At 44.3% G+C, this 24,733-nt stretch overlaps 1 protein-coding gene across 1 annotated transcript in view; it reads left to right on the top strand.

Moving 5' to 3' along the window:
* LOC142463888 (ATP-dependent translocase ABCB1-like) overlaps positions 1-24,733 on the top strand; it is a 279,892-nt gene that overhangs the window by 1,733 nt on the left and 253,426 nt on the right. The window lies entirely within an intron of this gene.

Here is a 24,733-nt window from a genome sequence, read left to right as displayed (position 1 = left end):
AAAAATAATAGCATCATATTAATCAAAGAAAAGGAATGTCATTTTTTTATTTGGTACTTCTTGCACAATACCTTTGCCCTGGTCTGCACCCAATCAGGTTATGTATTAAAAACATTCAGTGATGTTATGCCAACATAATTACAGTATTTTATAGCATTGCACAACCCCCTAAGGGAGATAGCATGTAAAAAGTTCACGGGAGTGCACTTTTAATTCCTACAGTACTTAATTATTTGGCATTAAGCTGCCTCTGATGACTAGAAGAATTGTGTAAATATCTGGCTATTCCCTTCACAAATGATTTTGTATTTTAATTAAAATGAAGTTCAATAAACCTGAATGTGTTTTTTTCAAGTGAAAGCTAATTACTTGCATCTATTAGCAAAACTCCTTGGGTCTACATATTTTTTTAAACAAAAGTGATAACCTTCATGGATAACCTTCATTTAATGTCATAGTTATGGCTGAATACACGCACACACTGAAACGCCTCTCTTCTCCCCCTTGTTGCAACAATTTTTCTGATTTCATTCTCCCATCTTACTTTTGTTTGTCGTCGAGTTTTTAATCACTTGGAATCCAGTTGAGTACCATCTGTTTCCAATAATGATCGTTTCTTCTTGCAATATGTCCAGCCCACAGCCATTTACATTTCTTTAACCTTGTGATGATGTTAGTCTTTTTTGTTTGGTTCTGACCCCATTAATTTTCTTGTGTCTTCAGGTAATACCCATCGTACATCTTTCCATACTTCTTCGCGTTGTCTGAAGCTTCTGAATTATCTTCACATTTAGGGTCCAAGTTTCCCATCTATAAGTGAGCATGGGTAGAATACATTGGTCAAAAACATTCTTTTTTAAGCGCAGTGGAAGGTTTCCTTGAAATATTGTATAATTTCTTCCAAATGTACTCCCTCCAATCTTCATCCTCCTATTGATTTAATTCAAGAGGTTCCCATCCATTGTTATGTGCCAGCCAAGTTAGACATAGTCTTCGACTTCTAGCTCTATTCCATTTATTTCAATCTTTACAGACTTGACACAGTTATTGAACATAACTTTGGTCTTGTTGATATTCATACAGAGGCCAACATTCATATACATTTTTTTAACGTTATCTTTTGGGAGTAACCTAATAAACCCAAATACTGTATCTGATCCCAAGGAGGGGTATCCCTCCTCCCTGCACTTAATATTATGGCACATATTTATAAGGAAGGGCTACAATACTATGTAAGAAAACCTTCAGTACTATTCTAGTGACTGGGCCATAAAAAGCTGTATTAAATGAACCTTGCTAGAAGGTGTCTTAAAGAGGAGCACTGCTAAGTAAATTTGATCCATCATCAGAAGTATGAAATTATGAGGCTAATCCCTTTACCTGAAGGAAGTCTATGTTACTTGGTATTATATAATATAAAATATACTTTTAACATTTTATTTGGGCTTGGGTTGATCCCAGTGACAATGGCTCACATGCACAATGTTATTCCTATGAATATATGGGCACCATCACGGTCAATAAAATGTACTTCTAAATAACGACACCTACACAGATTTTCAGAAGGTGTGGTTACCTTGGATTCGGAGTGAAAATCAACCAGAAATTAATACCCACTTAATTTTGTTGTAAAAAAAAAAAGGGAAAAAAAAAAAAAAAGGATATTTATATTAACTGTGTGATAGAATATTTTAAGAAATCTTGTTAGGTAAAATTGTAAATGAATGTGAACTTTCTCCCATCTCTATTTTCTGTACCCTTCCCTCCCCCCCATTTTTTATTTTCTTCATTCCTCCCCTCTCCCTAAATTTTTTAATAAAAATTAAGTTTAAAAAAAAAAAAAAAATGTACTTCTAAATTCCAACGAGCCTCCTTAAAATTATCTTCCCAAGCATAGCTGTGATGTTAGTGGTATTTACCAATTATTTGTACTCTTTAATTTCTCAAGGTCCCGCAGGCAAAAATATGGTGTTAACCTTGACTGAAATTGGGTGCCTCCATATTTATAAGATAAAACTTTACTTGGGAACTTAAAACAAATAAAAAAAATCCTGGTGCACAAACATTGAACATTTTCTTTTTTTTTATTATATAAAAGGACATTTCATGCACAGTCTTTGCATGACATTTCAGTGGCCCACCAGAAGATGCAACACATTTTCCATTAGAAATTATTAGTTGTGTCAGTGATGCTGTTATGACAAGAAAATTAATTATTCAAGAGACACAATCACCAGTTGTTATTAGTAAATATAATTTACTGGTTAGTTCGAGTATAAATCAGCATGTTATGTCACTCAGGATATCGCTCACTATGTCATCTACAACCAGCGGACCCCCGTCATTTCTTCTATAGAAATGCCTGGTAAATATATTCCTGTGATCACGTTTGTACTGTGCTGATAATATCTCCAGCTAGTCACAGTTGGGGGTCTGATTCTTACATGCTGGACAAACTGATCACAGGGAACACATCCAGGCATTCAGCCAACATCCCAGACTAGGGAGGTGGGGGAGTCCAGCTTTTCTAGTGAGTTTCTCATAACAACCTATTTCAGCTACTGTAGTACAGTAAATTCATTTTTTTTACAGCATAGCAAAAGAAACTACATTTAAGCATATTTTGGACATTTTGTAAGAGACAATAGTTAACCCATCATGCACTTTGGCAATCAAACACAACAAAACTCAATTCTCTTACAGATGCGTATACATCTTTCTAATTGCACATAAACCCATCTTTCTGTCTTAATTATTCATTAACTAAACAAAAATAAAATGCATTAAAAGATGTTTTTTTTTTAAAGTAGACAACATGACCGTACATTGTGTGCAGTATGACTCAGGTAGAATTGGGAAAGCCGTTCCATGTACTGCCTTGCAAAGTTGGATTTTTTTTCTCTCCATATTTTTAACCTAGTAATTAGACTGGTGAGATATCAACAACTATCAGTGTATGTATGTGTAAACCTGTTTTCCCCACCCAATCTCACATAGGGCCTCTCTGTGAGAAACTCACTCCGGTTACATGCCTTTGAGTGGTGCATACCTGCTGGTAACAGGGGGCCCTGGGTCTCTCAGCATGGTGGTAAAGGGGAATAAAAGGACAGACGTCTGGGGTCTTGTCCAAATAATAGTCACAGGTGCAGCGCCTCCATCTCGTGCAGCCCCCAGGTGTATGGGGTGAAGTCTCTGCAGAAGAATCTTTTCCTCCCTCCTCCTAATAGACTTCACTCTTATGCAAGAACGGGTAAACAGAGTTTAGCCCACGCAGGGCTCTAGAAGAAAAGTCGTAGCTGCAGTTGCAAGCAGATAATTAAAACACGGTCACTTCAATGAATAAATGGTATATAGTGTATAGTAGTCTCTCCCAACAACTGGCTCACATGAAGGCACTAGATAAAGTTGAGATAGAGTGACTCACGTATCTTGAAGTGTGCAGCTCCGTGTGCGAAGATCCTCCGTGCAGTATGCTGTGTGATGAACCGACAATCCCTCTGGCAGTGCGGCGTCCCGAGGGGCGGTCACCTGACCGGCGGTGATGATAAACGTGATCTCTGCAGTTCCTGCAGCCTGGCGTGCTACCACGGTAGCAATGGATAGAAACTCCTCCTTCAGGAGGCAAAGAGGTGATGCACAGCCGTCACAATGAAGACGCAGAAGGAGGCTAAACTGGTGACTGAATAAACTTTATTGGACAAATGTAGTGCTGACGGATCTTCTTCTTCCAGAAGAAGATCCGTCAGCACTACATTTGTCCAATAAAGTTTATTCAGTCACCAGTTTAGCCTCCTTCTGCATCTTCATTGTGACGGCTGTGCATCACCTCTTTGCCTCCAGAAGGAGGAGTTTCTATAGACTTCACTCTTAGACAGGAGGTATAGGTAAAACACAGGATTCTTTATTTGTTCTTCCAGAATTCAGCAGCCACAGATTACAGCAGTTGTTAAGGTATCCACCCTCAGGATGTCCCTGGATCCACTCCCAGCCAAAGGGCACTGAGAGTGGTCCTTGCTCTTCCCTTATCCCCTTGTGGGATAAGAGGTACAGCTCAAACCCCTTATAACTCTGTGCTTGGGGTCCAAAGAATCCCATCGTGCTAGAAATAATATACAATTGTTTGCATTGTACAATAAAGTATTTAAGATACCAATAATCGTGTTGTAAAGTATTCATAAATACAAAAATTGGGAGCCACGCTTGATCTGTGTTATAAGCGGATCCGTGTTGTAACGGATCGCGTTATAACGGGGTTGAGCTGTATTGGTTTCCCTCACCGCTCCCCTAAGGGAGGGCTTCAAGCCTGTCAGAGCCCTGACAGCTTAGTTGGGTAAACCTCGCCCCTCTCACGGTAGAGGCAGACTGGCTAAATCAGGAAGTACAATGCATTAAGTACAGATCCAGTAGGCACCACCCCTGTTCCTCTAATTGGACACAAGGCCTAATGACACTACCTTCTCTGACTCACTGCACTGCAATGCGTGGGGAAAACCCATGATTACTCCTGTCAAACCTACCCTTACTAGGTATTACTGCCAGGAGGAGGGCAGACCTATAGCCCAAAACTACCCAGGGCTACTCTCTCCCTTTGGTGGAATCCAAAGGTCCCCACTTGGGCCAAATTTTCTGGACCATCCTACAGGTGAACAACCTGTGCAAAACACAAAATGACATTTGATTACTGTACTTCACAGAGTTATACATTGCAGGTTGTACACCCACCCACCTTGGATGGTGAAACAAAACAGGGATACTCCCAACATGGAGAACCCACTACTAATAATAGTGCCTGGGTTCAGGTTTACGCACCTCCCTTCCATTCTGATCTATTACTTTGATTGAATGGGACTGCAGAGGGCCATTTTCAGTACGATACACCACCTTATGCATGAAGATCCCTCTTCCCACACTCCAAACCCTCATGAGATAACAAATTTTCTCTTCTCTGTGGTATGTAGAATGATTACTTTTAGAACGCAAGTAGTCCTGTACTGCTTCTCTGAGCCAGGACTCACATTGTTCCTCTATTTGAAGCATTATTGGCTCAGGCACATAGGGATAAGTGAACCCGTGTGATTGACAATAGCGGGCCACTATAGCTCTGTCCGCTCTACTCAAGTTAGTGAGCTTTCTATCTCCAGCAGTACCTGGCAGTACTCAGGACAATGGCTCCTTAGGGGCAATTTCATCATACAAAATGGACGGACCCTTAGGGATCACTATTCCCTGCTTTATTCCTCTCAGTCATCTAGCTAACTCATCAGCAGCCTCCTTCTCAGAGTAGGTGCCCTTACCCTACCAATGATCTACTAAATCATCCTGCATCAAAATGAACCGAGTGTGGTCCATAGATTAAGAGTACCCTTTGAATAAAGGATCCCACCATTTAGTGCTGTGGTTCTCTAACCCAGATGAGGATACTGAACCCTCTGTATCTCTCCTTGAGGAAACACCAGAAAAACCGCTAGAAAGCAAAACTTTAACTTTCCCTCTGCTCACATGTTTATACACTGTGGGGTTCAGTACCGGTGACTTGGAACATTCTGAACCCTCCCTTTCAGAAGACATTGCTCCCCTGGTTTTACCCCTAGGCATAGGTTTAAACACAGCAGGATTAGACACAGGGATTCTACTACTCCATGATATCTCCCCATGAGACCCTTCATCACTGGTAAACGAGTCCCGCCAGTCCGTAGATAATTTGGGAGTTTTAGTTGTATTACCCCCCACTAGGACCCAGATGACTCGACCATGACCCAGAACTGGATGGGGCAGGGGCAGTGGCGGTGGCTGGGGCATTGGCGCTAGGGACAGGTGGCGGGGAAACAGCACAGTCTTTGACAAAGTCTCGAAGCCGGCTATGCCACGACCTGTGGGTGGTTGGAAAGACTTTGTGTCTTCAGACCTCTTCTTTCCTCTGCCCAGTACAGCTTCCATGTACTGCCTCTTCTCTTCCTTGGATAGGTAAGTGCGGGTGATATCAGGAGCCGTACTCTTCCGGTTCACTCCGCTGGTGGAAACAGATGTGACGTCGTTATCTGTCGACTTCACGGAGTCCCGGTCCAGGTCCCGCACCGGAAGTATGTCATCGGCTGTTCGCTGCACTGGAAGTGGCGGCGGTGGTTCTAAAGTGTCGCGGATACGTCGTGAGTAGGCCACAGGATGCTCTCTCTTGCCGACCTCTTCTTTCTTCACCTGGCGGAAGTAAGGGGGTGGTGGTTCCTTACCGCTCCATGGGCTCGGGATGGGCCTCTCATCCTCTGTTGCAGTCTAGTGTCCTGTTTCTGCCAAGCTGGGAGTCGCCACGGCCATGGGACTTCTCCACGGTTCAGGCCGCACCAGCACCTGCTGTTTGGTGATCGGCATCACACGTAAGTGGTTCACGCAGGACGGCACCGCTGTGGTGGTCCACCGGTAGGCGCGTCACCACCGATGATATACTGGCACTCACATTGTCAGACGAGGCAGGCAGGGACATCTCAGGGGAGCGACAGCGGGGTTCTACACTTTTGATGGAGACGTTGGGCACATAATGGTCTTGTTCTGGCACCACCATCAACAGCGATTCCCCTCTCCCTTGGGTAGTCACCTTTTCTTCAGCGAGTTCTGGCAGCACATTTTCCGCAGCTGGACTCAGCTCGGGGACGTCAGATAGGCCCGGACTGACATCTACCTCTAGGTTGTCCACCTCCATCAAGGTTGCTTGTGTTACATTCGTAGGAGCCACGATGGTTGGTAAGGGATCTGATGGCCATAAGTAGAAGATCCCGCACTGCGGACACCGTGCAGTGGTGCTTGGCTCAGGCCCAGGCAGTCTGCATTGCAGGCACAGACACCTGAGGTATTCTTGGCCTCCCACCTCCACCACCAGGAAGCCTCCTGGGAGTTTGTAAGTGGTAACGTGGCACGTAGCCATACTGTCAGCTGTAGGAATTGTAGATAACATTGGAACTCGACAATGTGCTCTGTCTTGATCACCAACTATACAAGACTGAAGGAGTGGAAGCTCACATCCGGCTCCTCCTTTCGCTCGAGTAGTACCTCGTGATTGGCTCTCATCGTGCCCCCTCCCTCTGTTGGAGATTAGAGGAGGGGCAGTCGGCATCTCTGCGTGATGTGGCTCTGTGTTGATCCAGTCACAGCACAGGGGGCGCAGCTCCTGCTTTCGTGCCACTTCCCTCCTTCAGGCAGGGCGTTGGCTTTTGCGCCAATCCCGGCCAAATCTTTGCACACAGCTTTCATGCAGCCTGAATGCACGCAGCACGAGCACCATTCAGACCCAGCGGGACCGCCATTTTAACTTCTTAGCGCCGTGCGGGGCACTATCACATACATCAGCCGCCATCTTAGTTGAACCCACGGTGTTCACTATAGCGCAGCCCTCACTGCTTATAGGGGGACTCGCACTTCGGTGACCACTGCATTCCATTTCAGCCTCTAACCAGTGATTATTCAGCATACCCAAGGCTAGGCAAAACTCTCTCTGTACACTGCACACAATGACAGTCCAGTCAAGTGCTCTACGTGGATAGACTGGCTACCGGCTAGAAATGCTTTTGGGGGACTTCTCCCCCGCAGCACGAGTGTCCCTCCTATTGGCTGCCAGTACCGTAGACAGCCTCCAGAAGTTGCTGACCCACGTTACCCAGTATTCTTCTGTCAGGCATCCTACAATCACTCGCCTCGGGACTAGAACGGCTATACTGTAGCTCAGCTGCCAACTCTGTTCACCTCTTTTAAGTCAGTCTTAGGCCGTGCTTTGCGAGATTCAGGGACCCCCTAACTACCCTTAGACTCCCTCTAACTTTAACACTTGCTCTAGAAGTATACATCTTACTCTTCCAGTTTTGCTTTGCTGAAAGCCTGTCCTGATTAATCTCAGCAGCGCTTCCAAATGAAACCCTGTTTCCCCCACCCAATTTCACATAAGGCCTATCTGTGGGAAACTCACTCCGGTTACATGGCTTTGTGTGGTGCATACCTGCTGGGAACACAGGACTCTTGGTCTCCCACATGGTGGTAAAGGGAAATAACAGGACAGGCTTCTGAGATCTTGCACAAATAGTACTCACAGGTGCAGCGCCTCCATCTTGTGCAGCCCCCAGGTGTATGGGGTGAAGTCTCTGCAGAAGAATCTCTTTCCCCCTCCTCCTAATAGACTTCACTCTTAGGCAGAAGGTATAGGTAAAACACAGGATTCTTTATTTGCTCTTCCAGAATTCAGCAGCCACAGATTACAGCAGTTGTTAGGGTATCCACCCTCAGGATGTCCCTGAATCCACTCCCAGGCAAAGGGCACCGAGAGATGTCCTTGCTCTTCCCTTATCCCCTTGTGGGATAAGAGGTATTGGTTTCCCTCACCGCTCCCCTAAGGGGGGGCCTCAAGCCTGCCAGAGCCCTGACAACTTAGTTGCGTAAACCTCGCCCCTCTCACGGTAGAGGCAGACAAGCTAAATCAGGAAGTACAATGCATTAAGTACAGATCCAGTAGGCACCACCCCTGTGCCTCTAATTGGACACAAGACCTGATGACACTACCTTCTCTGACCCACTGCACTGCAATACGTGGGAAAAACCCATGATTACTCCTGTCAAACCTACCCTTACTAGGTATTACTGCCAGGAGGAGGGCAGACCTATAGCCCAAAACTACCCAGGGCTACATATATTTTTATTTATATAGCACCATTCATGTACATAGCGCTTCACAGTAGTAATACACATGACAATCACATAAAAAATAATACAAATAACAGATCATGGGAATAAGTGCTTCAGACATAAAAGTAACATTTCGGAAGAGGAGTCCCTGCCCCGAAGTGCTTACAAATTAATTTGTAGGTAGGAAGAACGTACAGAGATAGTAGGAGCGCGTTCTGGTAAGTGCATCTGCAGGGGACCAAGCTTTATGTATCGTATATAGTATTAGCCATGGTGCTACTCATATGCTTCTTTAAGCAAGTGTGTCTTAAGGTGCGTCTTAAAGTTTGATAGAGAGGGTGCTAGTCGGGTATTGCGGGGATGGAAATTCCAGAGGTGTGGGGTAGTCAGTGAGAAAGTTTTAAGGTGGGAGAGGGCTTTAGATACAAAGTAGGTAGAGAGAAGACATCCTTGAGCAGAACGCAAGAGTCGGGATGGTGCATAGCGAGAAATTAGGGCTGAGATGTAAAGAGGGGCAGAAGAGTGTAAAGCTTTAAAAGTAAGGAGGAGAATTGAGTGCAAGATGCGGGATTTGATAGGAAGCCAGAAGGTAGATTTCAGCAGAGTATGAGACCAACACCAAATTAAAATGTGACTGAAAAAGTGACATATGGTTGTCACGGAAGATCAGGTTATTTACACCTTTTTTACCAGGATCATTCATTTAGCAAAACAAGGTAGAGAAATAAATTGTAATTTATTCGGCATAAATTCGCATACACACAATGAAACACAAAATACAGACGAAAATACACACTTACTGTGGGTGTGGGGTCGACTTTCCTAGGTGCAGGGAACTCTATTGGAAAGTTTAACCCTGACCGGGACTTAGCCCAGAATCACCTGTAACTCAAATTGGCATGAAACCCAAGCCACAACCACTATGTTAGTTTCTGAGATCTTGGGTGCAAAAATCGGGACAGTCTCTGGTGGGCAGGCTTTTCAGGCTTCAAATCGAAGCCGATCGCCTTGCTATTTCAAACTGAGCAACTTTGAAAAGCCCATCCGTGCTCTTACGGCTTTGACTCAGGGGGAACATACAATCTGATTGGCTCATGGCTTCTTATTGTATTCCCTGCTTCATTCATAAAAAAAGAAGACCGGACAGCCAATCAGCACGTGGGAACTTTCTCAAGCAGCCAATCAGAGCCAAGCCAGGTAGAAAACTGGGCTAGTGCGAAATTTGAAATAGCCAAAAGGGTATGCGCAAGCCTGCCACATCTCACCCCAGCTATCCCAAAGCTGGGGAGGCGCCTCTGGGACTGGCAGAACAAGTGGCATCTCAGAGGACTGCTATTGATATCCGGACCTAGTACTCCGCCTTTCCCTGCTAACCAAACTGTTCACACCTCATGGCATCCTCTGGCTGCTTTGAACTCCGATGTCAGCAGACATACCGGCGCCTATTGGTTTGCCCGGGCTGCCTGTTTGGACATGAGTTACGAATGTTAAAACATATTAAAATACACTTTAATAAACTCTGAGTCTCTGGGTACAGGGAACACACAAGGTAAAAATGTACTCTTTTTATTTCTGCCTACATGATGTCCCCCCAGGCTTTCCCTTTGTCTCAGGTTGGACTCTCTGAGTCCCCCGAACCTTAAGTAAGGGTTGGGTACCCACAAACCATATACTGTTTGTGAGTCACCTTGGCACTAGCTGGGGTGCCCCCTTGACCTAGGGATTCCCTCAGCTCAAGAGATATGCATTTATCCCTGTGCCTCATTCTCCTTTCCAAGTTATGCTGAAGCAGGGTAGCCTAGTGGTAAGTCACGGTTATGTTTTCAAGGGGAGGTATTGCCGGGACAAGGTGTCTACTTGTATCCGTGAATTGGGCATGATTCCTGGGTACATTTATTGGGGAACCGGTAACTCTGGACACCAACAACCTAGGCACATTCGGACAACAGTTCCTCCACAAAACCCGGATGCGTGTACTAGAGAGAGTACACAAAAGGTCCCAAATAATGGCGCACTGCAGACCAAGATAATGTTATAACAAGGTCAAAATTTGCAACTAAGTGTATACAGTTAAAATAATTTTATTTGTAAACATAATAATGGTTAAAATACAGATATGTATCCTGGTTCATAAGAACAGGGTATATATAAATGCCCCTAAATGAGATTATGTCAATTCCTAATGATAGAAGTACAAATACATCTTCTGGTATTGCCTTCCAAATTAATATTCAGCAAGCCATAGTGAGTGTACATATGATGTAGTAATACTGCTATAGGGAGAAAGTTCCCTGTAGTTAGATTGCTTGTAGCAGGGAAATACTACTTGGTTACAGTGCACCTATAGTGGGATAAGGGGTAGAGTTGAATCTTTGTCCCAGGCACATCCTTCTGGGCAGCTTGATTCCCCGGGGCTCACAATGTTCACAGCCGAATGGTCATGAGAAAGAAAGAGAGAGAGAATGAAAGAGAGAGAGTGAAAGAGAGAGGATAGGAATGAGAGAGAGAATGAGAATGAGAGAGAATGAGAATGTGAATGAGAGTTAGAGAGAATAGGAATGTGAGCGAGAGAGAATGTGAGTGAGAGAGAATGTGAGTGAGAGAGAATGTGAGTGAGAGAGAATGTGAGTGAGAGAGAGTGTGAGTGAGAGAGAATGTGAGTGAGAGAGAATGTGAATGAGGCAGAATGTGAGTGAGAGAGTATGTGAGAGAGAATGTGAGAGAGAATGTGAGAGAGAATGTGAGAGAGAATGTGAATGAGACAGAATGTGAATGACAGAGAATGGGAATGACAGAGAATGGGAATGACAGAGAATGGGAATGACAGAGAATTGGAATGACAGAGAATGTGAATGACAGAGAATGTGAATGACAGAGAATGGGAATGACAGAGAATGGGAATGAGCGTGTATGAGAGAATCTGAATGAGAAATAATGTGAATGAGAGAGAATGTGAATGAGAGAGAATGTGAATAAGAGAGAGTGTGAATAAGAATGTGAATGAGAATGTTGAAACCGGTAGTAAAGGTTATTTTTATACAAACCTCCTGGTGCCCATCCTTTAACACCTTGTTTATCGTCTGGTAGAACAATGCCCAGCCGCAAGAACCATCATGTTGGACTAAGGTATGCACCCTGAGAAGCTAGTACCACATTTAAGTTGTAAACTCCCTTAGAGCCAGGCAGGGAGGGGTTATATAATTATATCATACTACATAATGATTCATGAGTCCTACTGTATGCTTCCTTTTTAATGGGTATTTATTTGTCACTTGTTATTGATTTTCACATGTATTGATACACCTATATTATATTTTTATCAGTCATTTATTTATACTTACAAATAGAAATAAAGACATACAATACAATACAATACTTACAGTATACTTATTTATACTTACCAATATATACATAGTTTATAGTTAAAAAATAGTACTATTTACTCATATTATACATGTGTTTTGTGGTTTGAATTAGGTTTTTTATTTATTTATTTTTATTATAGCTCCTATATATGAGTCTACATTTTTATGTTTGTATGTTTAAATCATGTTTCTTGAGGCATCACGGAGGAGCGGCATCCCTTCTATTTTTCTGGCCAATTGCCATGTTTTCAGGTGCGGTCTGTGGCGAGATGCGCAAATAGCTAGATTAACTACATGTGTGAGCGGTGAGGAGCTCAAAAGTTGGACGTGACAGTGATAATACCCATCAGCTGGTTTAGTTGTGGGTTCTAGCTCTGTTGGGTCTGATATCATTCCAGTCAGTAGTTCGGTGCCTCAGCCTTATCAACTATATATACACGGTAGTTGGTATAGAGATCCTTTAATGATGTTTGGGATGGGACTCAGTTAAATATACTTTGCATAGTCATTAGCATTATCTGCTTGCCACATACGGCGTGTAATACAACGCACGCGCGTGCGCTGCCGCGCACGTGTCAATTAGAATTGGCTTTGTCCAGGCCTGGCGTTCTTTACTTCAGATCACAGCAAATACATGAAAATTTATATTTTCTCGCTGCTGCTGCGCCACATGCCGCGCCACATGCCGCGCCACATGCCGCTTCCAATCCAATGACAGCGCGGCTATCGCTGTGACATCTATAGCCACGCCCCCTAGCCACGCACGCCACCGTTTACAACATATAAACGAAACGCATGCGCAATTCCAGGCGCGCACCCACACGTGCACCAGTGCCTACTATATAACAAGTCTACCTCAGGTGTGCTCCTTTTTCAGCACAGGCATGTCTCAGTAATTTATTTGGAGTGACATTTGAGGGGATATATATCACTGGAAACACTTATTGCTCTCTGTCTCTGAAGAAAAGAAAATCCAAAATGGTGAATTGGGAGTGATCCGTGGATCAAAGGAGCCATTCGATCTGAGACGGATCCAAATCCGCTAAAAAATGTGTCCATTTCTACTCACAGCCCTCATCCTAACCCTTTATATTAAAGCAAAACTCTGGATTTTCGAGTAATTGAATAAACAGGGCGAGACCCCCTGCCCTAACCTAGGTGTACATGCTGCTTGCCTAAGCGACATTCTAGAAAGAACTGTACTGTACTACTCCTACCCCTGAGCTATCTCAGCTTCTTCTGCTAGTGCCGTCGTCACCACTAACACATTTTTCACAATCATACTCCTTCCTCTACAGATTTCTGTTCCGTGCTGCGGTTTTAGAGGCCGATAAGATTTTCTTGCCTCTCCTTCCATTGAAACTACCAGTACCAGGGCCATGTACAGTACTTACTCTTGATGATGACACATGACTTGGCATTGGCTGCTGTTACCTAACAGCTGTTTCTGAAGCTAACAATGATGGTGTTTGTGCTGGGCTTGTGAGTTTGTTTGCTTTTACGTTGAAATAAAAAATATATTGTGGTGGACCAGCGCAAATAATTATATACTAGATTTGTATTTGTTTAAAGTGCAATGTGCAAAGATGTGTCTATTATAAATATCTCTGCAATACAGCATACATATAGAACGTCATTTATGTCGATTTGGGGCACAAGGAAACTGCAGTTGAAGGGAGCCTGAACCGCGGCTCGATTTGCAGCTTCTCCACGCCCAAAAGACCAGACTAATTTGCTATAAGGATTATGCAGGCTGCCTCCTGAACTATCCCACGCTGGGTCTCTCTGATGTTGACACGCAATTTACGGCATGCAATGACGTCACAGAGCGACCCGGTGTGGGACAATGAGGAGATGCTGCAGCTGGGGAGATGCCGGGCAGCAAATAGAGGCTTAACCAGTGCCGGCCCGGCCCCCACTCAGCACATAGTGATCGAGAGAGAGACAGCTGCTGGAGAGCAACAACCCCTACCCCCCCAGCAAACCCAGCCACCGGCACCCCCCCCTCATCGCCACCGAAAGCACATTGAGGGAAAGAAGCAGCACCCAGGACAGTGACTGTAGGGGAGAGCCAGGCCCAAACTAAGTGTATATATAAAAGTGTGTGTGTATGAATATTGTGAGGATTCGCCATTCTGGCGGTTCTGTCCCCTTAACCCTTACCCGCTCGTCTGGTTCCTGTGGCACTCAAGAAAGGCAGCCTAATGGTGGTACTCATGCACAGCGCGCGGGCAGTGCGCGTGTTCCGTCGGTCTCTGCTATTCCTGGGTCCAGGGTGCACTCTCTTGCCTCTGGCAGTGACACGCTATGCATGAGCGGTGCGCAGTCTCCCCGGCGGTCTGCGGTCCCTGCCTCTCATTCCCGCAACCGTCCTAACATCAGAGTACTAACAACAGTACTCCGCGCTCCTCTGTCTCCGTGGTCTCCTCCCCAGTATTGGTGCGGGTGTCATGGCGCGCACTTACAGCACGCGACTGGGTCGCCAGCGTGATAAGCGGGTTGCGCGTGGCGCGTGCGCACTCTCTGGAAGCTCCACCTCGGTCTCAATCGGCTGTGTAATAGGACGCACCTGCATGATCCAGCAGCCTATCAAAGAAGGCGGTTCAGCTTCCTGGATGCCTCCCATTGGTGGGAGGTCCTTTAAATATGCTGTCTGAACTCTCATTCCTTGCCGAGCATAACTTCTGTTTGTGACACTGGACCTTACTACTCCTAGCCTGTCTGCTTCTTACCTTACTGCCTGACCCTGCCTAGTACCTTGGACTTCGTGATACAGTCCTGCACTGACCTTGGCTTTGGATACGATGACTCTGCTCTCTCCTGCACTGACCCAGGCTTTGGATGTGACGACTCTACCCTCTCCTGCACTGACCCTGGCATTGGAATACGACAATGCTGCTCTCTCCTACACTGACCCTGGCTTTGGCTCTACGACGACTCTGCTCTCTCCAATCCTGGCTCCGGCTACGTACCCAAACGATCCACTACTCTCCACTCCTAGACCCGGCAAGCACCACGTTTACGCTGTTTTCTATAACCCTGACCCGGCCTGCAAGATTATCCTACACTCTAGACGCGCCCTCGCGGTTGTGGTCGGCGTTCTATACCAATCCCTACCTCAGCCCCGCGGTCGCGCCTCGTTTGTGGTGAGCTACGCGTTACAAATATATGTGGCAAACGACTTTTTTTATGTAGCGCTGCCGCCTGCCCAGGCTCTTCCCGACACAGTCTTCTAGTGTTTGGCTTGTATAAAAGGGGGACAAACACGTGTATACACAAAAGGGGCACTCAGCCCTCAATCTTCAGCGGTTTATTTCTCCATTAGTAACACTAAACATTTTTAACACTGTAACTTTAAGAACAAAATAAATCATAAAAGAAAACATCTACACCTGTCAGGAGTAATTCATATGCATATCCTTATCTGCAATATTGGCTGGCTAAGCCAGTTACCAACTTTTAATAACACACAGAAATAACATTGAGTCCTTAACTGTGAGATGGGAACAGCATCCCATTAGATCCTCAGATGCTGCAACAGGGGGGGGGGGGGCATCTACCCTGAATTGGATACTGGGGAGAAAATCGGATAGACAGCTGCCTAATATTCTGGGACTATGTCACAGGTTCCAACTTACAGTTAGTGCTCAGCATAATTCCTCGTAGCCTAGTCCTGTCCAGTGTCTTGTGCCTTGCTCTTGTCTTTCTGTTGCTACCTTGATATTGACATGGCCTGCCTGCGAACCCTCTCTGGAGTTGGACTTTGGCTTACCCTTGAGCTCATGTACCTCTCTAACCCTGAAATCGTCTCCACGGATACTGACTACGCTGCTGTCTCTAACCCTGAACTCGGCTCCACGGATACTGACTACCCTGCTCTCTCTACCCTAGACCTTGGCTTGCAGACTTCAACAATTCTGCTATCTCCTGCCTAGGACCTGGTGAGTGTACCGACTGGCCCTCTTTCTGCAGCCCAGACCCGGCAGTGCTAGCTACCGCCCTCCGGGCCCGCCTCCGCTGCTGTGGGTGTGTGGTATACTTCCTTCCCACTACAGTACCGGGGTCTTGTCTGGTTTGTGGGCAGCACGAGTGTTACATGGGGATAAAGATACACTGACCTAAGGCCGCAAGAACGCATCCGGAATGCAGAATCTTGGCTGTGGGTAGCTGGGTCAGGATTGGAGAAGGGAGGATCGTCGTATTACTTGCCGTAGTCTTTGGTCAGAGGAGGTATGTATCGTTGGGGTCACTAGCTGTGGTCAAGGGGTGGAGATAGACAGAATCGTTGAGAGGTAAGCTCAGGTTTCCATAGAACTGCAAGATAAAGGATAGCGCAGCAGGCAAGACAAGGCAAGGCAGGACAATATAGGGTGCTTGCGACTAGCATGATGTCACAAGGAAACCGTCTCTATGCTCAGCCAATTTGCAGCAGCAAAAGCTGAGCATATAAAGGGAGAGCAGGCAATAGCTGAGGAGTACAGCAGCAGAAGCCGCTACAAGAATCAACCCCCCGAGTGAGCTCTGCACAGCAGGTACTGACGAAGATCAGTAGCAGTCAGTTTGTATCAAAGCCTGGAGCGGAGTCTCCTGCTGATGCTGCTGTCTCAGGGGCAATGCCCGCGCCCATTCCTCACAGTACTTCCCCTTCAGGAGCGACCTCCGGGCGCTCCAGGCACAGTTTCGAGCGGTACCTCCGGTGGAAAGCCTGTTCCAAAAAAGGAGCGTAAAGTCGATCCTTAAGGATCCAGGTACGTCCTTCCGCACCAAAGTCTTTCCAATGAACGAGGTACTGCATGTTACCTCTGGAGACTCTGGAGTTCAGGATCATCTGCATCTCAAACTCCTGTTGTCCTTCCACTAGAAGAGGCTCCAGAGCAGATGCTTGCACAGGAGACTTGGGATCCTGTACAAAGGTTTTAAGCAATGAGACATGAAATGCCGACAGGATCTTCATGGATGGTGGAAGATGTAACCGGTATGCTACTGGATTAATCCTCTCAATGATCTCGAAAAGCCCATGAACTTTGGAGATAACTTTTCTGAGGGTGCCTTTAAGCGTATGTTTATAGTAGACAGCAATACCTTGTCACCAGGATGGTATACTGCCCTGTCCCGATGATGTCGATCCGCCTGTGGTTTTTGTGTGGCCACTGTCCTCTGAAGATTTTCTGAGTCTTCTCCCATAGCTCATGTACTGTAGGCACTGGGTCCATTTATCCGCAGCTGGGACTCCGGATGCAGCTCCCGGGGAGGTAAGAGCAGAGTCAGGAAAAACAAAGTTAACTAAGATGGGTGACTCCTGCGATGACTCGCACTGCAAGTTATTGTGGGAGAATCCTACCCATGGCAAGAGATCTGCCCAGTCTTCTTGGGTCTCGGACACAAAAGAGCAGATAAATTGTTTAAGTTACTAGTTAGTTTGCTCAGTTTGTCCATTAGACTGGGGATGGTACACGGAAGAAAAGTGCAATGATAACCCCAGTTGCTGGCAGAAGGCCCTCCAGAATGTGGAAATAAATTGTGAACCCCGATCAGACACAATGACTTGAGGAGATCTATGAACTCGGAAGATTTCACGGCTGAAGATCTCGAAAAGTTTGGTGGCATTAGGTAGTCCCTTCAGAGAAATGAAGTGAATCTGTTTGGAAAAGCGATCTACGACCACCAGGACCATAGTCATACCCTTAGATAAGGGAAGCTCCACCACAAAGTCCATGGAAATATGAGTCCATGGCCGATACAGGATCGGGAGAGTTTGTAATAACCCTACAGGTTAATTCCTGGGTGTTTCAGTCCATGTACACACAGGACAAGCAGCTACAATGGCTTTAGAATCCTTCCGAAACCCAGGCCACCAGAAGTTTCGTTCTAGTATTTCGATGGTCTTCCTTTCGCCCGGATGACCGGAAGTTTTGGAACCTTGTCCCCATTCCAATACCTTTCTTTGAAAGGCTGGTGAGATGTACAGGCGTCCTTCTGGAACCATGAGGCCCTCTAGAAGTTGGGTTTGATCCTGAACGATGTGGTCTAGGGAGTCAAAGGTAGCCGCTGAGATGATGCGTGAAGATGGAAGAATTGGTTCGTCGTGAGCCTCCGCAGTGTCATCGACCAAAAATTGACGGTACAGAGCGTCCACATCACATTTTTGGAGCCTGGCAAGTAAGATGATGAAGTTAAAGCGAGAAAAGAATAACGCCCCCGCGCTTGTCGTGACCCCAATCGAGGGGCTCCCTCACTATACAAAAGTTTTTTGTGATCTGTGAGTATTGTCACTGGATTTTCCGTCTCTTCCAGCAAGTACCTCCATTCCTGTAAAGCCATCTTTATGGCAAAAATGTCCAATTGCACATGTCGTAGTTCCGTTCGGCTGGGGAAAATCTTTTGGAGAAAAATGCACATGGGTGCAATGTGGCTTTAGGATTTTTTTGTTGAGATAGCACTGCTCCTGCCCCAATATCTGATGTCTACTTACAGAGTGAAGGGTAGAGCGGGATCTGGATGTACCAGAACTGGGTCTGAGGTGAATGCTCTCTTTAGTTTATCAAATGCATTAACAACCTCCACAGACCATTTAGAAGAATCCGCTTCCTTTTTGGTTAAGGCAGTGATTTGGCGCCAGAATGGAAGAAAAGTTCTATATAAATCGGTGGTAATAATCCCAGAAACCGCTGGACTGCCTTCAGGCTGATATAGATGAGCAATTCCATAACAGCTTTGACTTTATCTGGGTCCATGGTTAATCCGGTATCCGAATTGATGTATCCCAGGAAGGTACTGGATTGGTAAAATTGGCATTTCTCCAACTTTGCGAACATGCGATTCTCTTGTAATCGTTTTAGAACCTGCTTCACATGATCTGGATGATTCTGTGCCGATTTTGAGAAAATCAGAATGTCATCCAAGTATACGATGACATATTTGTCGAGAAGATCCCATAATATCTCGTTCACAAAGTTCTGAAATACGGCAGGAGCATTCCAGAGTCCGAAAGGCATAACCAGGTACTCGTAGTGCCCATCCCACGTATTAAAGGCCGTCTTTCATTCATCACCCTGATGAATTCTGACCAGATTATAACCCTCTCGCAAATCTAATTTGGTTAAGATAGAGGCTCATTGCAACCTGTCAAACAGTTCGGAGATGAGTGGTAACGGATATTGATTATTTTACTGTGATTTTATTCAGTTCTCTGTAGTCGATACATGGCTGTAGCGTGCCATCTTTCTTTTTAATGAAGAGAAACCCTGCTACTGCAGGAAAAGTAGCTTTCCGGATGAATCCCCTCTGAAGGTTTCCCTTGAATATACATTTTCATGGAGCGGGTCTCCAGAGGTGAAAGTGGATAGGAAGCTCCCCTGGGAGGCACCGACCCGGGCAAAAACATCGATAGGACAGTCAAAGGACCGGTGCGGCGGCATTTCCTCGGACTGAACTTTATCAAAAACACCCTGAAAGGTGGAGTGATATTAGGAAGGTTGGATTTCGCTTCCACTGGTACTGAGACCCGAGCCAACATTTGTGATGGAACAGACGTGTTCTTAAGACAATGAGAGCTCTAAAGTCTGAGTTGAGAAGACGACCAATCTACTACAGGGTTATGGAGTTGAACCCACTGTAACCCCAGAATTACATCAATAGTGGGGTTGTGAATTACGTCCAGTTGAATAGTTTACGTATGACCCATACCTGTCTCCAACAGTAGCAGAGCCGTCTCCAATTAAATATACGCAGTCTGTAGCGGTGTGTCTTCGATCGCCTCTGATCATTAAAATTCATCGTTCCAACAGGTCTCTGCTGCGAGCGTACGAAATTTGACTGCGTAGTGGGACACCATCCAGCTGCCTTGAAAGATATGCAGGAGGCCATTACCTTATGTCCTGGAGTATCAAAGACCCTTCAGGAGTGCCTAAGTGAAGAGAGATAGGTGCAATGTGTAGCAAATCCTCACAGTACCCCCCTCCCCCTTTAGGAGCGAAATAAATTGCGAGCCTCTATCTGAAACAATTATCAAGGGTACTCCATGTAACCGAAAGATCTCCTTGATGAAGATGTCAGCTAATTTGGGAGAATTGGGGAGGCCCTTGAGGGGTATGAAGTGGGCCTGTTTTGAGAATCGGTCCACTACTACAAGAATCGTGTTCATACCCTTGGAACTAGGTAAATCAACAATGAAATCCATGGACAAATGTGTCCATGGCCGGTCAGGAACAGGTAGAGGTTGAGGAAGACCTGAAGGAGGTATTCTGGGCGTTTTAGACCTGGCACACGTAGGGCACGCAACTACAATTTTTTTTATGTCTTTTTGCATTCCCGGCAACCACAAAGTGCGAGAAATGAGGTCAAGAGTCCTCTTGGTGCTGGGGTGACCTGCTGATTTGGACGAATGACTCCACTCGTGGACCTTCTTACAGTGCAGGGAAGAAGTGAAGGAGCTTGCGCGACTAACAGTGACGTCATTGACTGGTCCATTGCATACACAGTCTCTACTCGGGACATATATTGCGCTGTGATATACAGACAAGTAGTTCATATGGACATTTTCGAACTTGTCGCCACTGGTATGTGACTATCACACCATAAGGACTTTTAATACTCTGTTTCCTGGTATTTACCTGACTGGAATGACACCATCCTGACTGAAGGGACGCCAGCTCTGAGACGGATCTTTGGTGCCACTATTGAGAGAGGCCACCGCCACTGACGAGCCATGACGACCCCCTGATACAATCGCCACGAGATGTTTCCCTTTCGTGTACCTACCTGATGACTGGTAACCTCTGTGTTTATCACAGTCAATGCTTTTACCCTTCTTATCTGATGTACAGTACGCAGATTTCTTACGTTTTAAATTGATAAAACTTATTTTTATGTACTTCACCATGTGCATTTTTGCGCTGTTTTCTTGTGTTTTCATTTCTATAGTGCAAAGGGTGTGAGCCACTCTATTTGATACGGCTGCAGACGCTTATCTATTCACCTGTAACGGTTTTATATTTATTATATACTAATTGTTTCCCTTTATTGGGTATATGTGTATGCACTCCTGGTTGATTTAAGTCACTATTTGTGTCTTATCACTGTGAAGCTTTATTAGCTGCGCACTTTAAATCACGTTTTATGGTGTGTTTATGCCTGGGTTCAGTTTTAGGGGAGATCCCCAGCAGCAGGAAGGAGTAGATAGAGGGTGTGAATAGACGATTTGTGTGGGTGCTTTTTATTGAGGGGTAAAGAAGTTGTTGGGAGAGAGGTGTATAAATAATGGTGCAGTGTATGGGCACATGCATAGGTGGAGGGGAGGAGAGATTAAGAAATATGGATAAGAGTGGGGAAGTTGGAGAGAACAGAAATATTCACAAAGAAGTGAGGAAACAGAAAACAGAAAAAGCAATATGGATTTAAAAGGTTTAAAAAGCAGGGGTCCCTGTACCGATCCTTGAGCTACTCCACTTAAAACTTTAGCCCATCCTAAGAAACTTGCATTTATGACATCTCTGTTGCCTATCCTTCAACCAGTGAATTTTTTTTTTTACCGAGTCCAATTTAATTTACTTTGTACACTAACCTCTTGTGTGGCACCATATCAAAATCCTTTGCAAAATCTATGTAGATCACATCAACTACATTAACCTTGCTCTTCTTACATTCTCAAAGAAACTACAGGCATACCCCGGTTTAAGGACACTCACTTTAAGTACTTTAAGTACACTCGCGAGTAAGTACATGTCGCCCAATAGGCAAACGGCAGCTCGCGCATGCGCCTGTCAGCACGTCCTGAACAGCAATACCGGCTCCCTACCTGTGCCAAAGCTGTGCACAAGCGGGGAGACTATAGAGCCTGTTACAAAAGCGTAATTTACATCAGTTATGCACGTGTATGACGATTGCAGTACAGTACATGCATCGATAAGTGGGGAAAAGGCAGTGCTTCACTTTAAGTACATTTTCGCTTTACATACATGCTCCAGTCCCATTGCGTACGTTAATGTGTGGTATGCCTGTAATAAGGTTAGTTTGGCATGACCTATCCTCCATAAGTCCATGTTGACTGTTACTAATAATTTTGATAACAATTAGGCATTCATGAATATTATCACATACTAAACATTCAAGTAGCTTCCCCACTTTTGATGTCAGGCTTACAGGTCTGTAATTCCCGGTTGGGCTCTAGCTCCCTTTTTAAATATAGGCACCAAGTCTCTTTTACTCCAATCTTGTCATACTGACACTTTGGAAATAGGATCCTTGAATATTGAATATAATGGTCTTGCTATTACTGAATTTAGCTCATTAAGAACTCTTGAATGCATGCCAGGTGCTTTATTTACTATAATTTTATACAGTTGCCTATGCACTTCTTCCTCCTGAACCATTTGTTCTATAATATAGAGGTTGTGGCTTCCTTCTGTTTCACTATTTTTGCAATTGATTCCACCCTGGCGCCAAATAGTCAGTGGAATGTCCTGTACTCCTCAAGGGATCCGCACACTTTTTTTTTGAGACATTTCAGTTTATTTATCAAAGTCTCCAGGAAACTCGCCACCAAAACGGCACTTAATTTATCCCGAAAATATTTCCCATGGGAACCAAGGGGTTTGTTTTCTCTAATACATCTTGTGCAGTATTTTTGCCCCCGTTTTGCAGCTTATAGAAGTAATCTCTTCAGTATTTTAGTCCTGTCTGCTGACCAGCTAGCTGGTCAGCAGACAGGACTAAAATACTGAAGAGATTACTTCTATAAGCTGCAAAACGGGGGCAAAAATACTGCACAAGATGTATTAGAGAAAACAAACCCCTTGGTTCCCATGGGAAATATTTTCGGGATAAATTAAGTGCCGTTTTGGTGGCGAGTTTCCTGGAGACTTTGATAAATAAACTGAAATGTCTCAAAAAAAAAAAAGTGTGCGGATCCCTTGAGGAGTACAGGACATTCCACTGACTATTTGGCGCCAGGTTTTTCTTTATTTTGGTTTATTCTGTTAGTACTGGCAGTATCACCGGGCAGCCATCCTTTATTATAAGTTTTTTAATATCACACTGTGTATTACACTTTAGCGCTAGTTCACATTTTTTTTCTTCACCAATTGATTCCACCCTGTTAAATACAGAGACAAATAATTGAATTAAAACCGCTGATTTTTACTGATCTGCAATAATTGTGCGAACCCATCTCACACTGAGATTGTCCTATATGTTATTTTCTAATATTATTGTTATTAAGGTATTTAAATATTTTTTTTCATGGTTCATCTTTCTTACTATTGGATCCTTTTCCATTTTTAATTTTTGCTAAATGTATTGCCTTTTTGATATTTTGATACTTTTGTTACATTCCTTATAATTCTAGTGTGATGCCTCCATCCTTTCTGACTTTAAGAATCTAAATGCCTGCCTCTTCCTTTCTATTACCTCCCTTACCTGTTTATTTAGCCACATTGATTTAGACTTATTTCTTTTAGATTTATTACCCAAGGGTATACCCTGATAAGTGTGCTTTTCTAACAATGTTTTAAAAAGACTTCCCATTTATCTTCCACATTTTTTCCTGCAAAAATATCACCCCAATTTATTAATTGTCGATTATTCCTCAGTTTATTCAAATTTGCATTTCTAAAATTTAAAGTTAAAGTCTTTGTTGAAATGATCTGTGTTTTGATTACTTATTTCAAATGAGATCATCTTATGATCACTGTTTCCCAAATGTTCCCGGACATGAATATTTGTTATTACATATACTGTACATTGTTTGTTATTACCAAATCCAGTAATGCCCATCCCCTGGCTGGTTCCTCAATAATTTGGTCTATGTCCGGTTAATTAAAATCACCCATGATGCAAGCATGACCTAGTATTGATGCATTCCCCATTTGCAAAAGTGTTTTGACTTCCTCAATCTCACAGATATTTCTTGGTTTATAGCATATGCCTACAAACATTTTCTTTGTACTTTTACATCCACTGCTAATGTCTATCCACACGGTCTCTACATTTACATCATTCCCATTGTGGCAGGTTAAGTGACCAAAATTATTATTTTTGTTTCTTGAAGATATTGAGGCAGACTGCAAGCTGCAAGCTGATATAAACCTGTGCAGACTACGCAGACAGTATTAAAGGCTGTTATATAACTACTGGAGAGACATTTGCTTTTCTCATAACTTTTCTCATAACTTTTCTCTTACTGTATATTTTTCTGGCCAACCAATACATAATTTTTCCCTCTGTGTATTTCCTCTGTAATATTGGGGACTGGTTTTAGAATTACAGAAATACATGCTTCATAAAATACATGCTCAGCAGAAGCAGGTGTCTGTTTTCCACACCAAAGCCTAATATTATTTTGCATATTTGTTAGAAGTAAGTAAAATCTCTTACCTCCAGCAGCCTGTTCCTCTCGTGTGGGTTTGACACACCTGGCTGTGAGAATGCAGGAAGAGAAAGGGTTGCCTGATTAAATCCAATTAATGTTTTTATTTTGTATTGAAGTGTACAATGTTATCTTTTTGTATGTTATGTATTATCTTGTTGTGTTTTTAGTATTCTATTTTTATTGAAACATTTGAATTGTATGTAAAAATAAGATAAATTTATTTACCTTTGTACAGAGCGTGGGGTGGTGCTTGCTGAAGGGTAGAAGAAGCCACCACAAGCATTCCTAATCAATAAAGCTGTGGTTTCCAACCTTTGTTTGGTGAAGGAACCCCAAGTAA

This window comes from Ascaphus truei, chromosome 12, assembly GCF_040206685.1.
Source record: "Ascaphus truei isolate aAscTru1 chromosome 12, aAscTru1.hap1, whole genome shotgun sequence".
NCBI lineage: Eukaryota > Metazoa > Chordata > Amphibia > Anura > Ascaphidae > Ascaphus > Ascaphus truei.
Note: the sequence above shows the minus strand (reverse complement) of the source record. Positions and strands in the feature narration are given on the sequence as shown.